The sequence below is a fragment of the Lepidochelys kempii genome, chromosome 1 (assembly GCF_965140265.1).
Source record: "Lepidochelys kempii isolate rLepKem1 chromosome 1, rLepKem1.hap2, whole genome shotgun sequence".
Lineage (NCBI taxonomy): Eukaryota > Metazoa > Chordata > Testudines > Cheloniidae > Lepidochelys > Lepidochelys kempii.
Genome location: NC_133256.1, coordinates 281,824,984 through 281,837,878, shown reverse-complemented (window position 1 = coordinate 281,837,878; position 12,895 = coordinate 281,824,984).

Below are 12,895 nucleotides of genomic sequence, written 5' to 3'. Positions count from 1 at the left end.
TTCAACAAAGGGGGCAGTTTTGCATCAAGGAGAAACACACACAACTGTCACACTATAGCCTGGCCAGTCATGTAACTGTTTTTCAAAGCATCTCTGATGCGCAGCGCGCCTACCTGTGCTCTTCTAATTGCCCTGGTGTCTGGCTGTTCAAAATTGGCCACCCCGCCATAAACGTCTCCCCCTTACTCTCAAAGATATTATGGAGCACACAGCAACCAGCAATAACAATGGGAATATTGGTTGCACTGAGGTCTGACCTAGTCAGCAAACAGCGCCAGTCAGCTTTTAAATGTCCAAAGGCACATTCTACCACCATTCTGCACTTGCTCAGCCTATAGTTGAACAGCTCCTGACTACTGTCCAGGCTGCCTGTGTACAGCTTTGTGAGCAATGGGAGAAAGGGGTAGGCTGGCTCCCCAAGGATAACTATTGGCATTTCAACATCCCCAACAATAATTTTCTGGTCTGGGAAGTAAGTCCCTTCTTGCAGCTGTTCACACAGACTGGAGTTCCTAAAGATGCGAGCGTCATGCACCTTCCCGGCCATCCCACATTGACGTCAGTGAAATGTCCCTTGTGATCCACCAGTGCTTGCAGCACCATTGAGAAGTACCCCTTGTGGTTTATGTACTGGTTGGCAAGGTGGTCCGGTGCCAAGATAGGGATATGCATCCGTCTATCACCCCACCACAGTTAACCCCATTGCAGCAAAGCCATCCACTATGACCTGCATATTTCCCAGAGTCACTACCGTTGTTAGCAGGTCACTGATTGCCTTTGCTACTTGGATCACAGCAGCCCCCACAGTAGATTTGCCCACTCTGAATTGATTCCCAACTGACTGGTAGCAGTCAGGTGTTGCAAGCTTCCACAGGGCTATCACCACTCGCTTCTCAGCTGTCAGAGCAGGTCTCATCTTGGTATTCCTGTGCTTCAGGGCAGGGGAAAGCAACTCACAAAGTTCCATGAATGTGGCCTTACACATGCGAAAGTTTCGGAGCCACTGGGAATCATCCCATACCTGCAACACTATGCGGTCCCACCAGTCTGTGCTTGTTTGCCAGGCCCAGAATTGGCATTCCACTGTATCAACCTGCACCACTGCCACCATGATGTCCCAATTGCCACATCCCATGCTTTCAGGAACGTCTGTGTCCATGTCCTCCTCGCAGTCGTCCTTGTGCTGGCTTCTCCTAGCCAGGTTCTGCACAGACTGCAGGATAATGTGTGAGGTGTTTACAATGCTCACAACAGCAGCATGGAGCTGAGCAGGCTCCATGCTTGCTGTGCTATGGCGTCTGCATGGGTAACCCAGGAAAAAAGGTGCAAAATGATTGTTTGCCATTGCTTTCAAGGAGGGAGGGAGGAAGGGGAGACTGATGACATGTACCCAAAACTACCTGCAACAATGTTTTTCCCCCCATCAGGCATTAGGAGCTTAACCCAGAATTCCAATGGGCAGCGGGGACTGTGGGATAGCTACCCACAGTGCACCACTCCGTGAGTCGATGCTAGCCACGGTATTGAGACTGCACTCCGCTGACCTACTGCGCTTTGTGGGGACATACACAATTGAATGTATAAAATTGCTTTCTAAAGATTGACTTCTATAAAATCAACCTAATTTCGTAGTGTAGACATACCCTTAAGTGTACTGGAAAGGTTTTACAGGCAGAAGTGTACTATTAGGGCTCTGCCTGCCTGAGCGGCACTGGGAAGAACAAAGCTACTCACACAAGGGTTTCCCAGGAGGTATTGAAAGATGAGAGAGCTTACTTGCTCTTCAGTGTCACTCTGTACCCACAGGCAACGGTCACAGACCAACCAAGACATGTCTCATGTGCTAGTCAGAGTCTCCTCTTCTTCCTGGTGCAGCCCAGCATTCTCCAGAGAATTTACGGCTATGCTGTATATGTATGTACTAGCAGGAAAGGGATTCCCTGCACCCACTCCTCCTCTGGCATGCCATACAGGAAAGCCATGATTTGGCCCTGAAATGTCCGAACTATCACCAATTCAGCCTTCTTTTTGGTGATTTCATCAACACAGGGCCCAGTAGTAAGGGTTTTCAATTTCATTCTGTGGCCATAAGAGCCTGTCATCTGGTAGAGTTCATAGCCCCACACTATGAGAACAATGGTCAAAACCTCCAAGCCTTGGTGCCCCAAGTTAAGTTCCTAAGCGCACATTTAGGCACCTAAATAAAAAGTGACCTGATTGTCAGAGGCCGTGAACACCCTCAAATCCCACTCAATGCCATGGGAGCTGCTGGTGCTCAGCAACTTGAAGATCAGCCTCACTTTTATTGATGTTCTTAAATATGGAGTTAGGAGCCTGACTTTAGGGTTTGGAAATCTTGGCCCATAGCAATAATTATACTTGTTCATGCTCTGGATCCTAATAGTCCCGTGTTTCATTACATTGTTTCTCAAAGATACCATTTTTCTTTGATCGATTGAACCCTATCCTGATAAATAACCTTTTGTGCTACCATGCATTTCTGACCTGCTGATCTGAGTTGGCTGTCTCAGTCTAGCTCTTCGTGGACCAGTACCCACTACCCTAAAACCATCAGAATTGGCTCCCTTAGCAGAGAAGCTGAAGATTAACTGGAAGAGCAGATTGAACTAGCTTCTGATCCCTAAAGACTTTTCCTCTAGATCAGAGATCTATTTGTTATCTACAGGAAAAAGAGGACTTCACTTTCTGTCACAATCAGTCTATCTCTAATATTTAATTGTTAGTATTATTTACTTACAATAGCACCTACAGGCCCAAACTATGTATGGACCCCATGGTGCTAGGCACTTTACAGACATATAGAAAAATGTCAGACCTCTGCCCTAAAGAGTTTACAGTCTTAGATTATAACAAGACATAACAGGTAATGAAAGAAACAGATGTGAAGAAGGAAGGAAAATGGGAATGGGGTGGCAGTAATATGAGCAAATTTTTAAACTCTAGGTAGATGAATAATTCATACGTATCGTTATATGAATTAAAGAATGTGTAATGAATTGTGTAAGTCAAATACATAGTAAATAATGTTAGAGAAATGAATATTACATATACTATAAGAAAACAAAGGAACTTTTGCTTGTTGTATGTGTTTCTGCTGATACAGCATTCCAGACTTTGCTGAGATAGTTTTAAGGTTGTGTAAATTTGAAAACTGATTTCTGTCTCTTAGCTGTAAAATTCTTGGTCTGTGCAGACACCTGGGGGACAGAGAGTCAAGAGGGAGTTATTTCTCCAGTAAGTAATGGCCAGGTGTAATCTAAATAAAGAAAAGATATATTAATCAGCCAAGAGCTAGCTAACAGGTTAAAATGCAAGGCCACAAAAACAGACGAGTAAGAAGAAGAACAACTGTTGTAAGACAGGTTTCAGAGTAACAGCCGTGTTAGTCTGTATTCGCAAAAAGAAAAGGAGTACTTGTGGCACCTTAGAGACTAACCAATTTATTTGAGCATGAGCTTTCGTGAGCTACAGCTCACTTCATCGGATGCATACTGTGGAAACTACAGAAGACATTATATACACAGAGACCATGAAACAATACCTCCTCCCACCCCACTGTCCTGCTGGTAATAGCTTATCTAAAGTGATCATCAGGTGGGCCATTTCCAGCACAAATCCAGGTTTTCTCACCCTCCACACCCCCACACAAATTCACTCTCCTGCTGGTGATAGCCCATCCAAAGAGACAACTCTTTACACAATGTGCATGACAATCAAGTTGGGCTATTTCCTGCACAAATCCAGGTTTTCTCACATCCCCCCCACCCCCATACACACACAAACTCACTCTCCTGCTGGTAATAGCTCATCCAAACTGACCACTCTTCGAGTTTAAATCCAAGTTAAACCAGAACATCTGGGGGGGGGGTTAGGAAAAAACAAGAGGAAATAGGCTACCTTGCATAATGACTTAGCCATGGAGGATGAGAAAACCTGGATTTGTGCTGGAAATGGCCCACCTGATGATCACTTTAGATAAGCTATTACCAGCAGGACAGTGGGGTGGGAGGAGGTATTGTTTCATATTCTCTGTGTATATATAAAGTCTGCTGCAGTTTCCACGATATGCATCTGATGAAGTGAGCTGTAGCTCATGAAAGCTTATGCTCTAATAAATTGGTTAGTCTCTAAGGTGCCACAAGTATTCCTTTTCTTTTTGTGTATATAATGTCTTCTGTAGTTTCCACAGTATGCATCCGATGAAGTGAGCTGTAGCTCACGAAAGCTCATGCTCAAATAAATTGGTTAGTCTCTAAGGTGCCACAAGTACTCCTTTTCTTTTTGTTGTAAGACAAGAACAGCTGGATGAAAAAGCAAGAGCAAGGAAAAGATATGCTGGGAACTGGACAGATAAGAGTCAGAAGTGTATTAATTTATGTTCGTTATTGTGATTGATGCATGAGAATGTTTTAATTAGGGGTTTAGAATGGAATACATATGGATAGATAAGTACACAGATGAGAGAGTTTGGTAAACTGAGTCTGCACAAAGTTATGGAACAGGGATTAAAAGATAGATAAGAAGAAGAAAGTGGAGAAGAAATAGAGGAAAAAAACCAGCCAAACAAAACAGAAACCAGAGATTTGAAAAGCGTCACCATTTCCCCAGGAAAGGTAAATTTGGCCATTTTCTTTTCTTTCCTTGTCTATTTTTTGAATGTATAGTTAATTCACAGATAATAGCATTGTCTTAAAATGTACATAGCAAAGGCAAAAATAAACTGTTTGAGCTGGATTTTGTTTCTCATCCAATATATGTTTTAAAAAAATTAATAGCATATAGCCCTCACCTTGCAAAAAATGTGTCTATTACATAGTGGCAGCAATCCAATGTAACTATGAAAATACTTGATCAATAAGATGCTGTGTTTGGAGTACATGGATTATGAGTGATTTCCACTGCTTTTAGTAGTATATGGTGTTTTGAATTAAGATTGATTTTCACATGCTGCAAGTTTGGTCCTGTACACCCTATTCTCCACACAAGACGTGGGCTTAGTTTTAATTTCAAAGGTTTAAGTGTATTCTCAAAGCTTTAGGTTGGATAGTTAATTACATAAAGATTGATTTTGTGCATGAAGGCATGACCACGACTACCAGCTGGTTGCTTTGAATATTATGGCTGCTAAGAAAATGAATCTGCATTGCGAAAATTTTTGTTAGCAAACTCCCCAGAGAGCAGCATACATGCATAAGCAGGAAAAAAATAAATGCAATGGATTCATACTGATGAACTAATATGGTTGGATTCTACGAAGTTTTGTTTCACAAAATTTGGAGGTTATTTAAATGGAGAAAACCTATGGTCATTACATCAATTCCAAACTGGTCTTCTGTACTCCAAGTAGAAATTTTAACCATAAGGGCTCATATCACGCCATCTGATATTGGGCTGCGCTTAACTGTGTACAGTACCTTGCAAAAACAGTTACTTTGACATCCGTTCATAAACAAGTAGCTGTTTGTACCAAACTATGGCCCGGACACTGCAAACATCAATGTGCTGAATTTTACACATGGGTGTAGTGCCCTGGGAAAAGGTGAGCACATGTTTTGTTTGTAGGGCCAGGCATTGTATAAAGTCATATATTAGACGACAGGATTGAGACATACATCTATTAGTACTCAATGCTTTTTTTTGTCTCTGTCTTCACGAACAAGGTCAGCTCCCAGACTGCTGCACTGGGCAGCACAGCATGGGGAGGAGGTGAAGAAAGAAGTGGCTCAGGACTATTTAGAAAAGCTGGAGGAGCACAAGTCCATGGGGCCGGATGCACTGCATCCGAGAGTGCTAAAGGAGTTGGCAGATGTGGTTGCAGAGCCATTGGCCATTATCTTTGAAAACTCATGGCGATCGGGGGAGGTCCCGGATGACTGGAAAAAGGCTAATGTAGTGCCCATCTTTAAAAAAGGGAAGAATGAGGATACTGGGAACCACAGGCCAGTCAGCCTCACCTCAGTCCCTGGAAAAATCATGGAGCAAGTCCTCAAGGAATCAGTTCTGAAGCACTTAGAGGAAAGTGATCAGGAACAGTCAGCATGGCATTACCAAGGGCAAGTCATGCCTGACTAATCTAATTGCTTTCTATGACGAGATAACTGGCTCTGTGGATGAGGTGAAAGCAGTGGACGTGTTGTTCCTTGACTTTAGCAAAGCTTTTGACATGGTCTCCCACAGTATTCTTGCCAGTAAGTTAAAGAAGTATGGGCTGGATGAATGGATGATAAGGTGGATAGATAACTGGCTAGATTGTTGGGCTCAACGGGTAGTGATCAATGGCTCCATGTCTAGTTGGCAGCCGGTATCAAGTGGAGTGCCCCAAGGGTCAATCCTCGGGTGAGTTTTGTTCAATATCTTCATAAATGATCTGGAGGATGGTGTGCATTGCACCCTCAGCAAGTTTGCAGATGACATTAAACTGGGAGGAGAGGCAGATACACTGGAGGGTAGCAATAGGACACAGAGGGACGTAGACAAATCAGTGGATTGGGCCAAAAGAAATCTGATGAGGTTCAACAAGGACAAGTGCAGAATCCTGCACTTAAAATGGAAGAATCTCATGCACCGCTACAGACTAGGGACCGAATGGCTAGGCAGCAGTTCTGCAGAAAAGGACCTAGGGGTTACAGTGGACGAGAAGCTGGATTATGAGTCAACAGTGTGCCGTTGTTGCCAAGAAGGCCAATGGCATTTTGGGATGTATATGTAGGGGCATTGCCAGCAGACTGAGGGACGTGATCATTCCCCTCTATTCGACATTGGTAAGGCCTCATCTGGAGTTCTGTGTCCAGTTTTGGGCCCCACACTACAAGAAGGATGTGGAAAAATTGGAAAACGTCCAGCAGAGGGCAACAAAAATTATTAGGAGACTGGAACACATGAATTATGAGGAGAGGCTGAGGGAACTGGGATTGTTTAGTCTGCGGAAGAGAAGAATGAGGGGGATTTGATAGCTGCTTTCAACTATCTGAAGGGGGTTCCAAAGAGGATGGATCTAGACTGTTCTCAGTGGTAGCAGATGACAGAACAAGGTCTCAAGTTGCAGTGGGGGTGGTTTAGGTTGGATATTAGAAAAAAATTTTCACTAGGAGGGTGGTGAAACATTGGAATGGGTTACCTAGGGAGGTGGTGGAATCTTGTTCCTTAGAAGTTTTTAAGGTCAGGCTAGACAAAGCCCTGGCTGGGATGATTTAGTTGGGGATTGGTCCTGCTTTGAGCACGGGGTTGGACTAGATGACCTCCTGAGGTCCCTTCCAACCCTGATATTCTATGATTCTATGATTAGGAACAGAAATTGAGGGCTGGCGTCACAAAGAAATTTAGGCACCTAGAAAAATCACCAGAATTCACAAAACCTGAGTTAAGTGCTCAGGGTCCTTATGTAGTGACTGAAGGTACCTAAGAATGGGATTCACAAAAGCCAGGACCCTAGGTAGCTCTCCACCTAAGGGTATGTCTACACTACGAAATTAGGTCGAATTTATAGAAGTCGTTTTTTTTGAAATCGGTTTAATATATTCGAGTGTGTGTGTCCCCACAGAAAATGCTCTAAGTGCATTAAGTGCATTAACTCGGCGGAGCGCTTCCACAGTACCGAGGCAAGCGTCGACTTCTGGAGCGTTGCACTGTGGGTAGCTATCCCACAGTTCCCGCAGTCTCCGCTGCCCATTGGAATTCTGGGTTGATATCCCAATGCCTGATGGGGCTAAAACATTGTCGCGGGTGGTTCTGGGTACATATCATCAGGACCCCGTTCCCACCCTCCCTCCCCCCGTGAAAGCAAGGGCAGACAATCATTTCGCGCCTTTTTTGTCTGCTGCCAGCCAAAGATGTAAAGGATCGATGGAGTGGGTCAGAACAAGAAATAGACCAGATTTGTTTTGGACTCATTTTCCTCCTCCCCTGTCTAGATCACACTGCAGTCAGTCACAGAGAAGGCGCAGCGAGGTTAATCTAGCCATGTATCAATCAGAGGCCAGGCTAACCTCCTTGTTCCAATAACAACAATAACTTTGGTGCACCATTTCTTATTGGAACCCTCCGTGCAGTCCTGCCTGAAATACTCCTTGATGTACAGGCACACCCATTCTTGATTTTAGCTCCCTGAAGCCAACCCTGTAAGCCGTGTCGTCAGTCGCCCCTCCCTCCGTCAGAGCAACGGCAGACAATCGTTCCGCGCCTTCTTTCTGTGCGGACGCCATACCAAGGCAAGCATGGAGGCCGCTGAGCTCATTTTGGCAATTAGGAGCACATCAACCACCACACGCATTATCCAGCAGTATATGCAGCACCAGAACATGGCAACGCGATACCGGGCGAGGAGGCGACGTCAGCGCGGTCCCGTGAGTGATCAGGACATGGACACAGATTTCTCTGAAAGCATGGGCCCTGCCAATGCATGCATCATGGTGCTAATGGGGCAGGTTCATGCTGTGGAACGCCGATTCTGGGCTCGGGAAACAAGCACAGACTGGTGGGACCGCATAGTGTTGCAGGTCTGGGACGATTCCCAGTGGCTGCGAAACTTTCGCATGCGTAAGGACACGTTCATGGAACTTTGTGACTTGCTTTCCCCTGCCCTGAAGGGCATGAATACCAGGATGAGAGCAGCCCTCACAGTTGAGAAGCGAGTGGCGATAGCCCTGTGGAAGCTTGCAACGCCAGACAGCTACCGGTCAGTTGGGAATCAATTTGGAGTGGGCAAATCTACTGTGGGGGCTGCTGTGATGCAAGTAGCTCACGCAATCAAAGATCTGCTGATATCAAGGGTAGTGACCCTGGGAAATGTGCAGGTCATAGTGGATGGCTTTGCTGCAATGGGATTCCCTAACTGTGGTGGGGCTATAGACGGAACCCATATCCCTATCTTGGCACCGGAGCACCAAGCCGGCGAGTACATAAACCGCAAGGGGTACTTTTCGATAGTGCTGCAAGCTCTGGTGGATCACAAGGGACGTTTCACCAACATCAACGTGGGATGGCCGGGAAAGGTGCATGATGCTCGCATCTTCAGGAACTCTGGTCTGTTTCAAAAGCTGCAGGAAGGGACTTTCTTCCCAGACCAGAAAATAACTGTTGGGGATGTTGAAATGCCTATATGTATCCTTGGGGACCCAGCCTACCCCTTAATGCCATGGCTCATGAAGCCGTACACAGGCAGCCTGGACAGTAGTCAGGAGCTGTTCAACTACAGGCTGAGCAAGTGCAGAATGGTGGTAGAATGTGCATTTGGACGTTTAAAGGCGCGCTGGCGCAGTTTACTGACTCGCTTAGACCTCAGCGAAACCAATATTCCCACTGTTATTACTGCTTGCTGTGTGCTCCACAATATCTGTGAGAGTAAGGGGGAGACGTTTATGGCGGGGTGGGAGATTGAGGCAAATCGCCTGGCTGCTGGTTACGCGCAGCCAGACACCAGGGCGGTTAGAAGAGCTCAGGAGGGCGCGGTACGCATCAGAGAAGCTTTGAAAACCAGTTTCATGACTGGCCAGGCTACAGTGTGAAAGTTCTGTTTGTTTCTCCTTGATGAAACCCCCCGCCCCTTGGTTCACTCTACTTCCCTGTAAGCTAACCACCCTCCCCTCCTCCCTTTAATCACTGCTTGCAGAGGCAATAAAGTCATTGCTGCTTCACAGTCATGCATTCGTTATTCATTCATCACACAAATAGGGGGATGACTACCAAGGTATCCCAGGAGGGGTGGTGGAGGAGGGAAGGAAAATGCCACACAGCACTTTAAGCACAGCACTTTAAAAGTTTACAACTTTAAAATTTATTGAATGACAGCCTTCTTTTTTTTGGGCAATCCTCTGTTGTGGAGTGGCTGGTTGGCCGGAGGCCCCCCCACCGCGTTCTTGGGCGTCTGGGTGTGGAGGCTATGGAACTTGGGGAGGAGGGCGGTTGGTTACAGAGGGGCAGCAGTGGCAGTCTGTGCTCCAGGCTGCCTTTGCTGCAGCTCAACCATACACTGGAGCATTCTGGTTTGGTCCTGCAGCAGCCTCAGCATTGAATCCTGCCTCCTCTCATCACGCTGCCGCCACATTTGAGCTTCAGCCCTGTCTTCAGCCCGCCACTTACTCTCTTCAGCCCTCCACCTCTCCTCCCGGTCATTTTGTGCTTTCCTGCACTCTGACATTATTTGCCTCCACGCATTCGTCTGTGCTCTGTCAGTGTGGGAGGACAGCATTAGCTCGGAGAACATTTCATCTCGAGTGCGTTTTTTTTTCTTTCTAAGCTTCACTAGCCTCTGGGAAGGAGAAGATCCTGTGATCATTGAAACACATCCAGCTGGTGGAGAAAAAAAAAGGGACAGCGGTATTTAAAAAGACACATTTTATAAAACAGTCGCTACACTCTTTCAGGGTAAACCTTGCTGTTAACATTACATACATAGCACATGTGCTTTCGTTACAAGGTCGCATTTTGCCTCCTCCCACCGCGTGACTACCCCCTCAACCCTCCGCCCTCCCCGTGGCTAACAGCGGGGAACATTTCTGTTCAGCCACAGGCAAACAGCACAGCAGGAATGGGCTATACTGAGTGTCCCTGAAGAAAAGCACCCTATTTCAACCAGGTGACCATGAATTATATCTCACTCTCCTGAGGATAACACAGAGAGAGAAAGAACGGATTTTGGTTGAATGCCAGCAAACATACACTGCAATGCTTTGTTCTACAGTGATTCCCGAGTATGTGTTACTGGCCTGGAGTGATAAAAGTGTCCTACCATGAAGGACGAAATAAGGCTGCCCTCCCTAGAAACCTTTTGCAAAGGCTTTAGGACTACATCTAGGAGAACCGCAAATGCCAGGGCAAAGTAATCCTTTCACATGCTTGCTTTTAAACCATGTATAGCATTTTAAAAGGTACACTCACCAGAGGTCCCTTCTCCGCCTGCTGGGTCCAGAAGGCAGCCTTGGGTGGGTTCGGGGGGTACTGGCTCCAGGTCTAGGGTGAGAAACAGTTCCTGGCTGTCGGGAAAACCGGTTTCTCCGCTTGCTTGCTGTGAGCTATCTACAACCTCCTCCTCCTCCTCATCTTCTTCGTCCCCAAAACCTGCTTCCGTATTGCCTCCATCTCCATTGAAGGAGTCAAACAACACAGCTGGGGTAGTGGTGGCTGAACCCCCTAAAATGGCATGCAGCTCATCATAGAAGCGGCATGTTTGGGGCTCTGACCCAGAGCAGCTGTTCGCCTCTCTGGTTTTCTGGTAGGCTTGCCTCAGCTCCTTAAGTTTCACGCGGCACTGCTTCGGGTCCCTGTTATGGCCTCTGTCCTTCATGCCCTGGGAGATTTTCACAAAGGTTTTGGCATTTCGAAAACTGGAACGGAGTTCTGATAGCACGGATTCCTCTCCCCAAACAGCGATCAGATCCCGTACCTCCCGTTCGGTCCATGCTGGAGCTCTTTTGCGATTCTGGGACTCCATCATGGTCACCTGTGCTGATGAGCTCTGCATGGTCACCTGCAGCTTGCCACGCTGGCCAAACAGGAAATGAGATTCAAAAGTTCGCGGTTCTTTTCCTGTCTACCTGGCCAGTGCATCTGAGTTGAGAGTGCTGTCCAGAGCGGTCAGAATGGAGCACTCTGGGATAGCTCCCGGAGGCCAATACCATCGAATTGTGTCCACAGTACCCCAAATTCGAGCTGGGAACGTCGATTTAAGCGCTAATCCACTTGTCAGGGGTGGAGTAAGGAAATAGATTTTAAGAGCCCTTTAAGTCGAAATAAAGGGCTTCACTGTGTGGATGGGTGCAGGTTTAAATCGATTTAACGCTGCTAAATTCGACCTAAAGTCCTAGTGTAGACCAGGGCTAAGTTAGACAATAAGAGGTGAGGGCGGGGTCCTAAGTTCACCTCTCTCAGGAAGTTCAGTGCCTAAATTCAGGCTGCAGGGAGTGCCTCCCTCTGTTGGGATTTTCAGCTGTAAACCCTCTTTTGGAGAGGGGAACCGACACCGTTTTTGGGAGAGGGCTGAGGAGAAGCTCCCTCATAACTTTTAGTCCAATGATGAGGGTACTCACCTGGAATGTGGAACAGCCCTAGCGAAGCCTTCCCAAAAGTCTGTGGGTGGGGCAGGAGCAGGGGCCCCCAACCCCTTTGTGGCCCTGCCCCACCCTTTCCACTCAAGGCCCCGCTCCCAGCCAAGACAGAAGCTGGAGAGGGCCAAGAGCCGTGGACACTCCACCTGCCTGGGGTGGGGGGCTGAGAGCAGCCCCAGGCTTGTGTCCCTACCCCGTGGGCCCCCTGAACAGGGCAGGTGGAGGGTTCATGGCTTCCAACGGCTGTCTGTGCAACCCAAGCCTGATAGGAGCTGGACAGCCAGGCAGCTGTTAGGAGCCATGGACCCTCCACCTGCCCTGGGGGCTCAGGGGCGGGGACATGGGCTGGGGACTGCTCTCGCGATCCTCCACTTGCCCAGGGTGCGGGAGCCATCTGCTTCCTGGGCTCCCTGGCCGGGCTCCAGCTGCTGGCCTGGCTGTGGGGGCGAGGCCTCGGGGGGGAAGAAGAGAGGCGGGGGTCCTGTGGGGGCAAGTGGAGCAATTCTACTTAAAATTTCAAAAGTTTCCAGCATGTGTAAAGGGTGAAGTTACTATAGATTAGCAAGTATATTAGGGACTGATTCAATGTCCACTGAAGTCAATGGAAGTCTCCCTTTGGACCAGGCCCTTAAATTAACCACTGGTAATCAAATCTGACAAGTATCTCCAAAAGTTTTTAGTTTGGATGTTTGGAACTAGGAAGAGAGTGGATGCATTTCAAGTATTATAGCTTGTTATCATATATTTCAGGTAGGAAAACTTCTAATTTAAAGTTGGCTTTGTAAAAAACAAGTTTAGAATGTGCTGTTTATCCTGCAGGAGATTTCCTGTCT